Source organism: Hoplias malabaricus, chromosome X2 (genome assembly GCF_029633855.1).
Source record: "Hoplias malabaricus isolate fHopMal1 chromosome X2, fHopMal1.hap1, whole genome shotgun sequence".
Taxonomy (NCBI): domain Eukaryota; kingdom Metazoa; phylum Chordata; class Actinopteri; order Characiformes; family Erythrinidae; genus Hoplias; species Hoplias malabaricus.
Window position 1 is genome coordinate 963,836 of NC_089819.1, and position 12,278 is coordinate 976,113.

General features: G+C 40.6%; 1 pseudogene; it reads right to left on the reverse strand.

Annotated features, from left to right (window-relative positions):
* Positions 1–428: 428 nt before the first annotated feature.
* Positions 429–8,083, reverse strand: LOC136676265 (ras-related and estrogen-regulated growth inhibitor-like; annotated as a pseudogene).
* Between the last annotated feature and the right edge of the window lie 4,195 nt (positions 8,084–12,278).

The window sequence follows — 12,278 nt, forward strand, 5'->3', positions numbered from 1 at the left end:
AAAAGCCATTCTCTTTGCATGAACTTTATTGTACAAATGTGATTTTCCTGAAGGCCATTCAACTTCAAATGCCTCAAAACCAACTTCCTCCCCCATTCATGATGTGTCAGGGATTCCTTAAATACAATCCCTTACAGCTAAAGCCACTCGTGTCAAAGTAAGCGCACAAGCTTCCCACCACTCGACAAAGAGGACACTATTCTTTTGTTTTTTTGTCATCCTTAAGTAGTTGTAAGATACAAAAATGTGACATTTCGCTAGAAATATAAACACCAGACTTCTGGCTAGTGCCTGGATTTCTTCTGGGGTGTCCTCCTTAATCCTAAATCAGATGTGAGCAGAAACCAGACGACTCCTATCTCTGAAGGGAGATGTCAGCTGTCCGGAGAATGCAGAGGTCATCTATGGAAGGTGCTCAGTGTCTGTGGTTACCACTGCATGGTTTTGCTGCGTGTGAGTTTGTTCTTAAGAGCATGGCGCATCTGCAGCACGCGTGAACGCTTATCCATGGCCAGCAGGTGGCGCTGGAACTCCAGACGCACTTCCTGGATCAACTTCCCGAATGCTACCTCCACCATTGTGGAGTTCTCTGCTACGGACAGCTCGAAAAAACTACACCTGTGACAGTCACAGAAACACGTTCATGTGTTTATTACATAAATATAATAATGTAGTGCCATAAATATAAATACATAACACAGATGTAAAGAATGAGGTTTAAAAAGCTATTCTCAGCAGTAAGAGTTTATCTCAAAACCCCCTAAAACTGATATTTGAATAAAAACATGAAAGATCATTACAATAAGTAGTTTTATTCTGTTTGTTAATTGCTGTTTCCAATGAGTAAAGGATGGGAAAAAAAATAGATACATGTTTTTCATTGGACAGCAACGATATCTGGGAAAAAAAAACGTTTTCTTCACACTAGCTCCCAACTGCGGCTATTTGGGGGGTGGGGGGTCATTTTACTGTATTTATTGTAATTTTACATAATTTAATACAAGCACCATGTTTATTGAGAAGATCAAATATTTTAAATAATATTAATCTTAGACGCCGAAGACTTTTGGACAGTAATTTGTCTGTACAGTGTACACTTTGTACACTATTCGACCAAAGGTTTGGGCACCTACTCATTCAAGGATTCTCCTTTGCCGCGATATCAGACGACACTTCTGGGAATGGAATAGGCGACATGCTAAATAACATTTATGTGAGAAATGGAGGACAATCAGCCATAAGGGTTTACTACAGTCAGGTACTGATTAGTTCTGGATCACAAACATACTGGATGATTCACTATTGTACAGCCTTCAAGGATTTATACCTCTCTAACCAGTGTATGACAATGGGCATTGTGGTTTGTTTGAATCTTGTGTAAAACTTCTCCATCCCTTTTCCCATTCCATTTCATATTGAGCCTCTCTATGTAGAATATACAAACTTAATTCACCTTAATTCACCCATAATAATGGTGTCACGCTCTTCCGTCTGCAGCATGCATTCATAAAGCTCAGCAGTAGCAGCCTAACAAAATGTTTATAAATCTACAAGAGATAAAACTTCTATTTGAGAAATACTGACCTCAGGTCTCTGGCCAAAGTTTGGCCCTCTTCTGTTCTAACAGCTCGTCCATTCTCCATATCACTCTTATTTGCTACAATCACTGTAGGGATTCCTGGGTGACGGAAATAGACACAGACATACACACAGCTGTTTACCTCCTAAAGCAGAACAGAACAGAACATCATAAAAAGTGACAGCCTACAGAAGGTAGATTCATAGCATCATAAAAGACCTCAGAGATGGACGATACACATGAACACACACACACACACACACACACAGGTTTAAAGAAGACACAAGGACTGAAGAATTACACCACACCCTAGTGGGACCCCATGTAAGGCAAGATGAATTATTTAACCCTATATTAACTGGAGATCTGGAACTCCATCTAAAATTACATTGCTACACCATCATGTCTAAGGGTGAATACCAGCACCAGATCAGAATTAACCAATATAAATTAGCATATTCCAGTCTGGACTCCATGCAGGTAGAACATAGTAGAGATATTTACATTTGGAAATACCAAAGCAATCAAATGTAAGAGGGAAAAAAACCCCGTTTCTGCAGTTGGGTCCGATCTAATAATGTATTTCTTTATTTCTAATGCGAGGCAGAAACTAAGCCAAAGTAATAAAAAAGGCACCATGGATATTTTATGTAGTTCAACAGGTTCAAGTATGACATCATTTTAGTCCTTTTCTCATGTTTCCATAGCAATATGGTCTACAAATTTATGTTTTTCCTCATGATTAACTCTGAATAGTAAAAGGATCTTTACTAATTTGTATATTAGCGGTAATATGAAGGAGGAGAAGCATCTTAAATGGTTTTAAAATGGTTTTAAATTGACCCATTCCCTTTTAAATTATTATATATTCTTAAACATTTTTCTGCAGTTTTGTTCATTACTGTTCACCCCGAAGCAAATTGTGTAAAAGTATGAGCAGAGATTCATAGGCCACAAAAAAAAGACGTATCCTCTGTCTACCATCTTTGTACTGTACAATTGATTGTCATGGACTTCAACATCTATTTTTGATGTATTTTACATGTTCTTGCTGTGCAAAGAAAAACAATCCTTTTCTCCAAAACAGTAACTTTACAGGAGAATGAAAAAAAAACTTCTTATCCTTCAATGGAAATCATGGCAAAATTTGGGGCATTTCTATTGGTCCATTCATTATAACATTATCACACAGTAGGACTGACAGCTGCTGAATTGAACAGACGTAGTAAAATAAAAATTGAGATACATGGGTTTTTTTCTGGAAGCAATGATATGTTCATTTTCTAAAAACAAGGAAACACACACCGTCATAATCAATGACATGGAAGAAAAATACTCCTCTCACATCAGAAATTCAAACACAAATGAAACCTAATCCTCCATGCGTAAATCGAATCTGATCTGAGGTTAGTTAAATGAACTGCTCCGCTCACCAAGGGTCTGTTTGACGTGGTCAATTAGTCTCTTCAAACGTGAAACTGCCTCAAAGCTGCTGCGGTCCGTCACTGAGTACATGATTAGAAAGCCATCCCCCCATTTGATTGAACTTTCCAGAGAGGTGGATGCAGGTCCCACACACTCCTGCAGAACGGCACACACACACACATACACACAGACACATTTCTATAATGTTTTACAACGCTGAGTGTACTGAAATACTTGTATTTAATAGGTGTACCGTGGTAGAATAACTGTAAAGCCCGGCCTCACAAGGCGTATTGCCTTAATTTATGAGAGAGTGGGTGAGATGAGGAGCAGACCACAGGCTGCTGGACATTTTCATGATGGATAACGGCAGCTGAAGCTGATGTAGGCCAGGATTACACAACTGGAGTTACCCCTCTCATATTGAGGTCACCTTCCATATGTGAAAACATAATAGTATAATCTCCATAGTAAAATCATATAATGAAAAGAGTGAATGTGGAGCAGCTGCACATGAGCCTAAAACCACTATGTGCAATGCCAAGTGTTGGCTGGAGAGGTATAAATCTCCACAACACTGGGCTGTGGAGCAGGGTATCTATTATCCTGAGTGTAGGAGCACTATCCAATACCTTTGGAACGTGCTGGAATTGTGTTTGTTATACAGACTTATCCTCCAGTACTTGACTTCATTAAAAGCTTTATGACTTCATTAACTGTGTTAATTGTGGGGAAATGCTGTTCTCTGGTTTGTTTACATTCATAAGTCCGCCTCTTTTGGACCAGGTGAAACAGAATGTTTGAATGGAAAAACCAACTATTGTTTGCATATGTACAGAGTTTAACTTCTGTAAATATTCTCAGAAAAAAGTTACAGTAAGGGTACGTTTTTGGTCACAAAAGGTTCAAACAGTGTTTAAAAGTCCAGTTGTGTTCTCTAAAGGTACAATTCATTCTCTTCTCCAAAAGGAGAGGTGAATATATGTGTGTTTTCATTAAAATAACATAATAAAAGTCCTGAAGATGAAAGGGGGTCTATGAAATCAACACATTTTTAAGATCTAGAATTAAAATATAATACGGTACAATTATGTTCCCTAACAAAAAGTATAGACCTGAAGGTACGACCCCAGTGACACATTTTCTGACGGCGTATTCACTTTTTGAATTACCACAGAAACTCATTTGTAACTCATTTTTTAGTTTTGTAGCAATTTTGGCCTGTTTCCATTCATGCAGTTGAAGCTTTCCTGAATTAAGGGTCAGTTCCATCTACAGCAAGCGTAAGTCAATATTATCTGCATATGGAGCAGGAATATAACAACATCCTTATCTCAGTTCATGCTTTTCAACGTTGGGAGGTCTCTCCCGTGTCCAAGAACCTCCAGATGCCTAGCATACTGGCCTGAGACCCTTTGTTTTTTTTTACCCATTTACAGACACTGGTTAAAATAGTCAAATTAGTCCGGTTTCCAGCTCACAGCCTGACTGGGTAATTAGCAAATTTTAAGGAAACATCCTCAGAATTGTATAAAATGTGTTTTTTTTTTTAACTAAAAAATGAATGTCACCTTTGAATGCCATTAAATCATCACAGAAATGTTCCCAAATTGAGTGTATATTCTCCTTAGAAAAGTATAATATTTTACTGCAGCCAAGAGAGGTGACAACCTCCTTTTAAACAGCCACCATCTCAGAGAAATCGCTAGAGGAGGGGGTGTCCACAAACATTTGGCCAAATTGCATAAGAAACACTGGATAAGTGATCTGCAATGGTGGAGACACAGACCTGAAAGGAATGGAATGATCAAGATGGCTCTGCTTACTGTCTTCCTTGACAGTTCAGAACAATGGAGCATGTAGGTTATAGAAGGATAAGCACCATGGAGATACAGAAGATCATCAATCAAATAGATATAAACCCTTAAAAAGGCTATAATTCTAGGGAAAGAGAGAGCCTCCCTGGGCAGCACAAGCACAGAGTATATGGGCGAGGGGCTCCTGAGAGGTATAGCTGGCTTAGTGTCATTCCTGTTCATACTGAGGCCAAGAAAGCAAAACTGACCCGTGGCCCCATTCTCCCTACAACCAGTTAACTGCTAACTTTGCTGGTGTCCGTTTTATGGCAAAGCAGATGAGGACAGTATTAATCAATCATTTTAATCAATATGCTATTAAACAAAATAATTTCACGACATTGAAATCACCGTCTCTAAATTCTCTGAACCAAAACAGAACAAATCAATGCTTTTTTCTCTTATCTTTTCATTTTTAGGTTATTTCTTTGTTGAAGAATCCATCCATCCATCCATCCATTATCTGTAACCGCTTATCCAATTTAGGGTCGCGGGGGTCCAGAGCCTACCTGGAATCATCGGGCGCAAGGCGGGAATACACCCTGGAGGGGACGCCAGTCCTTCACAGGGCAACACAGACACACACACATTCACTCAAACACTCACACCTACGGAGCACTTTCGAGTCGCCAATCCACCTGCAACGTGTGTTTTTTTTGGACTGTGGGAGGAAACCGGAGCACCCGGAGAACACACCAACTCCTCACAGACAGTCACCCGGAGCTGGAATCGAACCCACAACCTCCAGGCCCCTGGAGCTGTGTGACTGCGACACTGCCTGCTGCGCCACCGTGCCGCCCTTGTTGAAGAATAAGATGGCAATTGTCATTTTTAATGACACAAAAATATTTACTGTAAAATGACAAAAAAAGCAGAAGAATATTGGAATATTGAATTACAATTGTAAAACAATTACAAAAAAGCCACCCAGCACTTAGCTGAGGAGCTGTGGAACTGTGCTCTCTTCAGAGCTGGATCTCCAATCCAAAGCTTTGTGATAGTCTGAGTGGTGTTTGTGATCCTGAACTAATCCTGATCTCACTGATGGGCACCCAGTGCTAAGTTAACGCTGGCTCTGATAGAAAGGGGTCAGGAGACAAATGGAATCACAGTTTATTGTTTATGTGGCTTGCTGACCCTCGGCTGCTTCATGCATCAACGATCCTTGTGTTACCACGACTCCGCCGCATACAGTTTTGGAGCGTCTTTGACCAAAGCATTACGACCATCCCACTTTAGCCCCCTTCACTCGGATTAACACACATACTTTTTTTCTGCTTTCAATAACGACTTCAAAAACAGAGTGTGTGTCAATTTTGTGTTCTACACACTAACGGTATACACTGTTTACTATGTACTAACCTTAAAAGTGTGAGTACCGCAGGCCAGTACACAAAATATGAACATACTACACAGTTTCTTACTAACAGGACGTGATGAATGGTTGCTATGACAATGCTCGTCTTACCAAGCTGCAGCTGCAACACTGCCTGCCATTTTTTGCAAGGGCTGAAACTGAATTATCTCCCTCCACACTGCAGAGTGCACGGTGTAGGTCATAAAATAACAGACTCTGCACTAAAGTAATGCATTTAATATCAGATAATAAAGCTATTTATATTCAATATTAGCTTTATGTCCCGCTCTCATTTCGTGCACTGTGTGTGTGTGTGTAGTAGTGTTAGTTTTAGAATCTGGAGTGCACTATGAAGGAAGTAGGGCACTATAGTAACAGAGTAAATCTTTTCCAGACGTCAGAAGCTCCTCCTTTCTGTTTCCCATAGGATTGGGGATCAATAGGTGTCCAACGTTGCCGTACTCAGAAAATCGACTGGTGCTAAGTGCACACTGTGGATTTTTTAATAAACTCAACTTTGACACTTGTAACTACACTACACACTACACACTCAAACACTAGTTAGAAGTAGTGCTAAGTGCACAATTGGGACGCAGATTGAGTGTTGGCATGCTGCCACTGCATCAAGATAATGCATAATATTAACTTTACCTGACAGTGATTTTAATCTTGTGGCTGGTGTGTAGTGTAATGTAATAATGTTACTCAAAAGTCTGCAATTTTACAAGGTCTGGGTCAGGATCAAACTTTAAACAGAAGCATGCCATACCTTATTAACTGTATCCAAAATCTCCAGGTCAATTGCTTCTTTGTCCACTGTTTTGCGGGCACCTGTAGGTCACCTCTGAGAGAGAAGACAAAAGCAGATTGTATTCCAGGAGCAGGTGGATCTCAAACTGGCATCATGTGAATGTACGTGCGTTACCCTTTTTATGGTCATACTCTCCAATGAAACGCTTGGTTGATGAATCTAACACATAGAGCTAGATTTAAACACACAGACAAGATGAGAGATAGGAGAGAGGGTGAGAGAGAGAGAGAGAGAGAGAGAGAGAGAGAGAGAGAGAGAGAAAACAAGCACAAGAGGAGGAGAGAAACAGGACGAGCAAGAGAAGAGGTTCAGAGTGGGGTAGAGAGAGATAGTGAAATCAGGAGAAAGGGCAGGAGGAGAGAAAGATAAAAAGCAAGAGTAAAGTGGGAGAAAGATTGAGATATAAGATTGGGAAAATGGAGAGTGAGAAAAAGAGGAGAAAACAGAAGAAAGCAACAGAAGGAGGGGTAGAATTGGGTAAAGAGGTAAGAAAGAGAGAGAGAGAGAGAGAGAGAGAGAGAGAGAGAGAAGAGAGAGAGAGAGAGAGAGAGGAGAGAGAAAGAGAGAGAGAGAGAGAGAGAGAGAGGGAGAGAGAAAGAGAGAAAGAGAGAGAGAGAGAGAGAGAGAGAGAGAGAGAGAAAGAGAGAGAGAGAGAGAGAGAGAGAGAGAGAGAGAGAGAGAAAGAGGAGAGAGAGAGAGAGAGAAAGAGAGAGAGAGAGAGAGAGAGAGAGAGAGAGAGAAAGAGAGAAAGAGAGAGAGAGAGAGAGAGAGAGAGAGAGAAAGAAGAGAGAGAGAGAGAGAGAGAGAGAGAGAGAGAGAGAGAGAGAGAGAGAGAAGAGGAGAGAAGAGAGAAAGAGAGAGAGAGAGAGAGAGAGAGAGAAAGAGAGAGAGAGAGAGAGAGAGAGAGAATTACTATGACATTACTTAGTGCCATATAAGTACAGCATCTGCTATAAATGTGTTTCAATGTTGTTTTTTACCAGTTTGCCACAATTGTCCCGTCCGAGCACCACCAGCTTCGCCCTCGTCATTCTCCGCGCGCCACATTCCGTCATGTTCACTCTGAAGAGACCGAAACAACCCGTCACTGAGCTGTGGAACAGAGAAACCGGATCCCTGGAGTAATCAAGCTCCAACAGCAACTCTGTGGTGAGTTGGAGAGGTATCAGTGATCCAAACTAACCATCCAACATCTGCAGCTGACCTCATGAGCCTAACGCAATCAAATCCTCACAGAAATGCTCGAGTCGTCTAGTGTAAACTCCTCCAGACATTTTAGGTTTTTACTTCAGAGAAGTTGGGGACGGTAAATTCCTTGCACCTCTTTAGAAGTAGTTTACTCACGGAGCTCTTCGCCGGTGAGTCGCGGAGCCTGAGGAGAGATGTTCTCTTTGTACCCCCCCCCCCCCCTCATTGTGCCGTCTCTGTCTCTCGAGCCTCCTGCGCGGATTGGCTGGGAATTCCAATGGAGTGAAAATCCAGCCAATCCAATAAGACATGCGTTTGGCGAGTAACCTATATTTAAATGGAGCTCCATCAATCCAAAGCATGCAGTTCAATGCTGGGGGGTATTATACCTCCTCTGTACCATTCTATGTTTTTCTAAGGAGATTATAGCCTACAAGCTGCCTGCGCTCAGTTGTGCACTAGTGAATAAAGGCAACAAACTACCATTGGTTACTCCAGGATTGTTTGGTTTTGTAGCACTTACACTTTGTTTATTTTCAGGCCGTTAGTGCTCTCCTGAATTTACAGTCAGTTCCATGTACTGCATTTCCCACCTATGGAAGAGAGCAATATCCTCATCTTGCTTCATGCTTTTCATCGTCTATTCATCGTCTAAAAATTTCGTCTAATTTCTGGACTGTGAGCAGAGAGAGAAAGACTTACAGACCGAGACCTCTTGATTTTTTACCCGTTTTTTACCCTCATATAAAAATATGAGCGTCATTTTTAACCTACAGCTAAAGCTCTTTTACCTGTTAACTTCATTAGTCTAGTAGCTTTGGTACAGACTATATTAAACCTTTTTTTAGCATTACAAAACTTTACTTGTGTACTTTTGTCTTTTGTTCCCCATCCTAACTTTTAGAGACCGGCTGCTGGCATCAAATCCAAAATAAGAAACTTTACCAAAAAAAAAAAAGATTTCCCAGTTTCAACATTTAAAACATTGTTTAATTGTAACCTAAACATAGAGTTTAAATGATTTGCACATAATAGCATTCTGTTTTTTTATTCATATATTGCTCAGCGTCCCAACTTTCTGGAAATGGGGTTTTATTATTTTTCTTTTCTTTTTTGATTTGTTTTTTCTTTCTTTGGATTGATTACATAGACTCAGAAAATCAGTCAGATTTACAACAACATCAAGCTTTTCTATTTTTGTAAATTAAGAATTGGAGACAATTGTGACATATTTTACAAGAAGACGTTAGCTGTGGTGCAGCGGGTTGTGTCACAGTCACACAGCTCCAGGGACCTGGAGGTTGTGGGTTCATGTCCCGCTCCGGGTGGTTGGTTGTCTGTGAGGAGTTTGGTGTGTTCTCCCTGTGTCTGTGTGGGTTTGTGTAGGTGGATCGGCGACTCAACAGTGTCCACAGCACCAACAAAAAACAAGAACATTAATGTATTTTCCCTAAAATATTAGCTGATTAAAATAGCATAGTGGTTATTCCAAGAAGACATTTGTTATGTTCGAACATTACTGATGATTTATCTTGTGCTAATGACATGCCAGAGATATCATTTGTTTTATGTGACAGGGGCATGGAAACTTTGATTCAGCCAAACTCTTCTCAGAATGATTGGGTCCTTATATTTCTTAATGAATCAGAGAGTACAAAGACTGTGAAATAGTATGTCTTGTTTGGTGTAGTCAGCCTCATCTGCTCCCACCACCTCTCTCATCGTTTGTCATCCTGTCCCAGAAAAGGAGCCATTTATGCCTTTTTTATGAGTCTCACTGCTGGTCTCTTTAAAGAACTCGGCTGATTTATCGCCTTTGACAGGCAAGAGCTCTGAGCAGAAACATTCTGCCTGCTCTTACAGCCCTGCAACCATTCATTAACTACAGCTAAAATGAACAAAGTCCCATTCATCATAAATATGGCCCTATCACCCGTAACATTACAGCCACTTCTTGTACCTTTAATCAGCTCAATTTACCACGTATTAAAGCACAATGTAGCTCTACAATCAGACTGTTGTCCATCTGTTATTCTGCATAGAGTGTTATCCCATTTCAACCTGTTTTTCAATGGTGAGGACACCAAGAGGACCACCACATACGAGGTATAAATTGCTGATGAATTATTCCTATCGTTGCTGTGAGACTGGCATGTTTGTGTCATGTTAGTGTGTGTTGCTCTGAAATGAGTGGATTAGACACATCAGTGTTGCTGGAGTTTTGGAACACTTTCCACCGTCCAAACACTTTGATACACCTAGCTTGCTAGTCTAGTCCACCTTGTAGATGGAAAGTCAGAAACAATGTTGTAGTCATCCTCTAGTTGTTCCTCAGTGGACACAGGATGTTGCAGGCTGGATATTTTTGGTATGTGGATTATTCTCAGTGTTTAAACACCTCAGCAGCACTGCTCTGTGTGATCCACTGAAACCACTGCAGCACACACAAACATACCACCACCACATCAGTGTCACTGCAGCACTGAGAATTATCCACTAATCAAATCATAACTGCTTAGTACTGGTCCTCTGAGGGCCCAGACCATTGAAAGGGGACAATGAAAGTATGCACAGCAACAGCTGGACTACGGTCTGCACCTGCACGATCAGTGGTGCTGATAAAATGGACGACGAGTGTAGAACCAAGGACGTTACTACATGTTGGGGCTGAAGAGTGTACACCCAGTTCGTTTTTTCAGTGTGGCACATTAGAGCAATTGATTGGCCCTCTGTCTTATAAATATTTAAGCCTTTATGAATGGTTTGATCCTTCTGGGCTGCCTCTGCTCTTTTTGAAATCTTTGGCGCAGGGAGCAGAGAATAAAAACTGTACTCATTAACCTGGCATCTCAAAGATACACCAGACGTTACGAGACTCACTATAAAGATACAATATTTGTTCAGTGCATTTTCACCTTAACTTGGGGACGTGGACTGTGCATCAACACACAAACTGTGAAGACCACCCAGTGAGTTTTTTGTGGGCTGCCAATATCCTAATTTTTCTCATGTTTCTATCCAGCTATGGTCATGCAGGCTGAATTAAGAAATGTACCAAATTTTTTTGGAGTACATCCAATCAGCGTTCAGCCCATGTTTATAACGAGTGAAAAGCCAGGGTGAAACCATGCAATGCCTGGCCTGGATAATGGAAATGAGAGTATCAAGCTGAAATCAGAGCCAGCCAATGAGAGAACCCAGCTCAAACAGTGTAATCAAGAAATTGTGTGTGCTTGGTTATGAGCTTATTGCCATTTAAAGGAACAGGGGCTGAAATTGGTCGTTCTAAACATTTGTTAAGATGGGGTGAGAATGCTGTTTTCTTTGATCCTTTGGTATTACAGACACTTCATTAAGAGTCCAGGGAACTGTGCTAATCTTTGTAAAAGGGGAACTGGTGCCTAGTATGAAAAATAAATAAAGATTGTTTTTTTTTTGTTATAAAAAAAAAGAAATCACAATGTTTCAATCATCTAAACCCAAACTCACATTTACTTTGAACAGAACAAATTGATGCAGATCCTTTATAGAACATATAAACACAGCTATTTAGGTTAAATAAAATGTCAATTGTCTTTTATAATACTACACAAAATAGTGGGAGGATGTTTGGATTCTGAGTTACAAAAAAAGTTATATACTTATTTGTAAACCTAATACAATGAGACCAATTTGTCATTGTACAGCATACAACAAAATTAGTGTTCTGCATTACATCCTCATCCAGAGTAACACACACACACACACACATAAATGCACTAGGTGCAGTGAGCACACACACACACAGACAATTGGAGTGGCGGGCAGCCATCCCTAACACCCAGAGGGAGATGGGGGGTTAGGTGCCTTGCTCAAGGGCATTTCAGTTGTGTTGTGAGGGAGGGGACAGCTCTGTTCTTTCACTCCCCGACCCCCAATTTTCCTGCTGGTCACTTCTATAACCGTTATGCTACAACTGCCCTTTAGACTGATGATTAGAGAAAACCCATTGGATGTTATATATTTATATGTTGTTGCATCTGTAGCTTGAGTTCTCTAAATCAGACAACACTCTACCTGAAA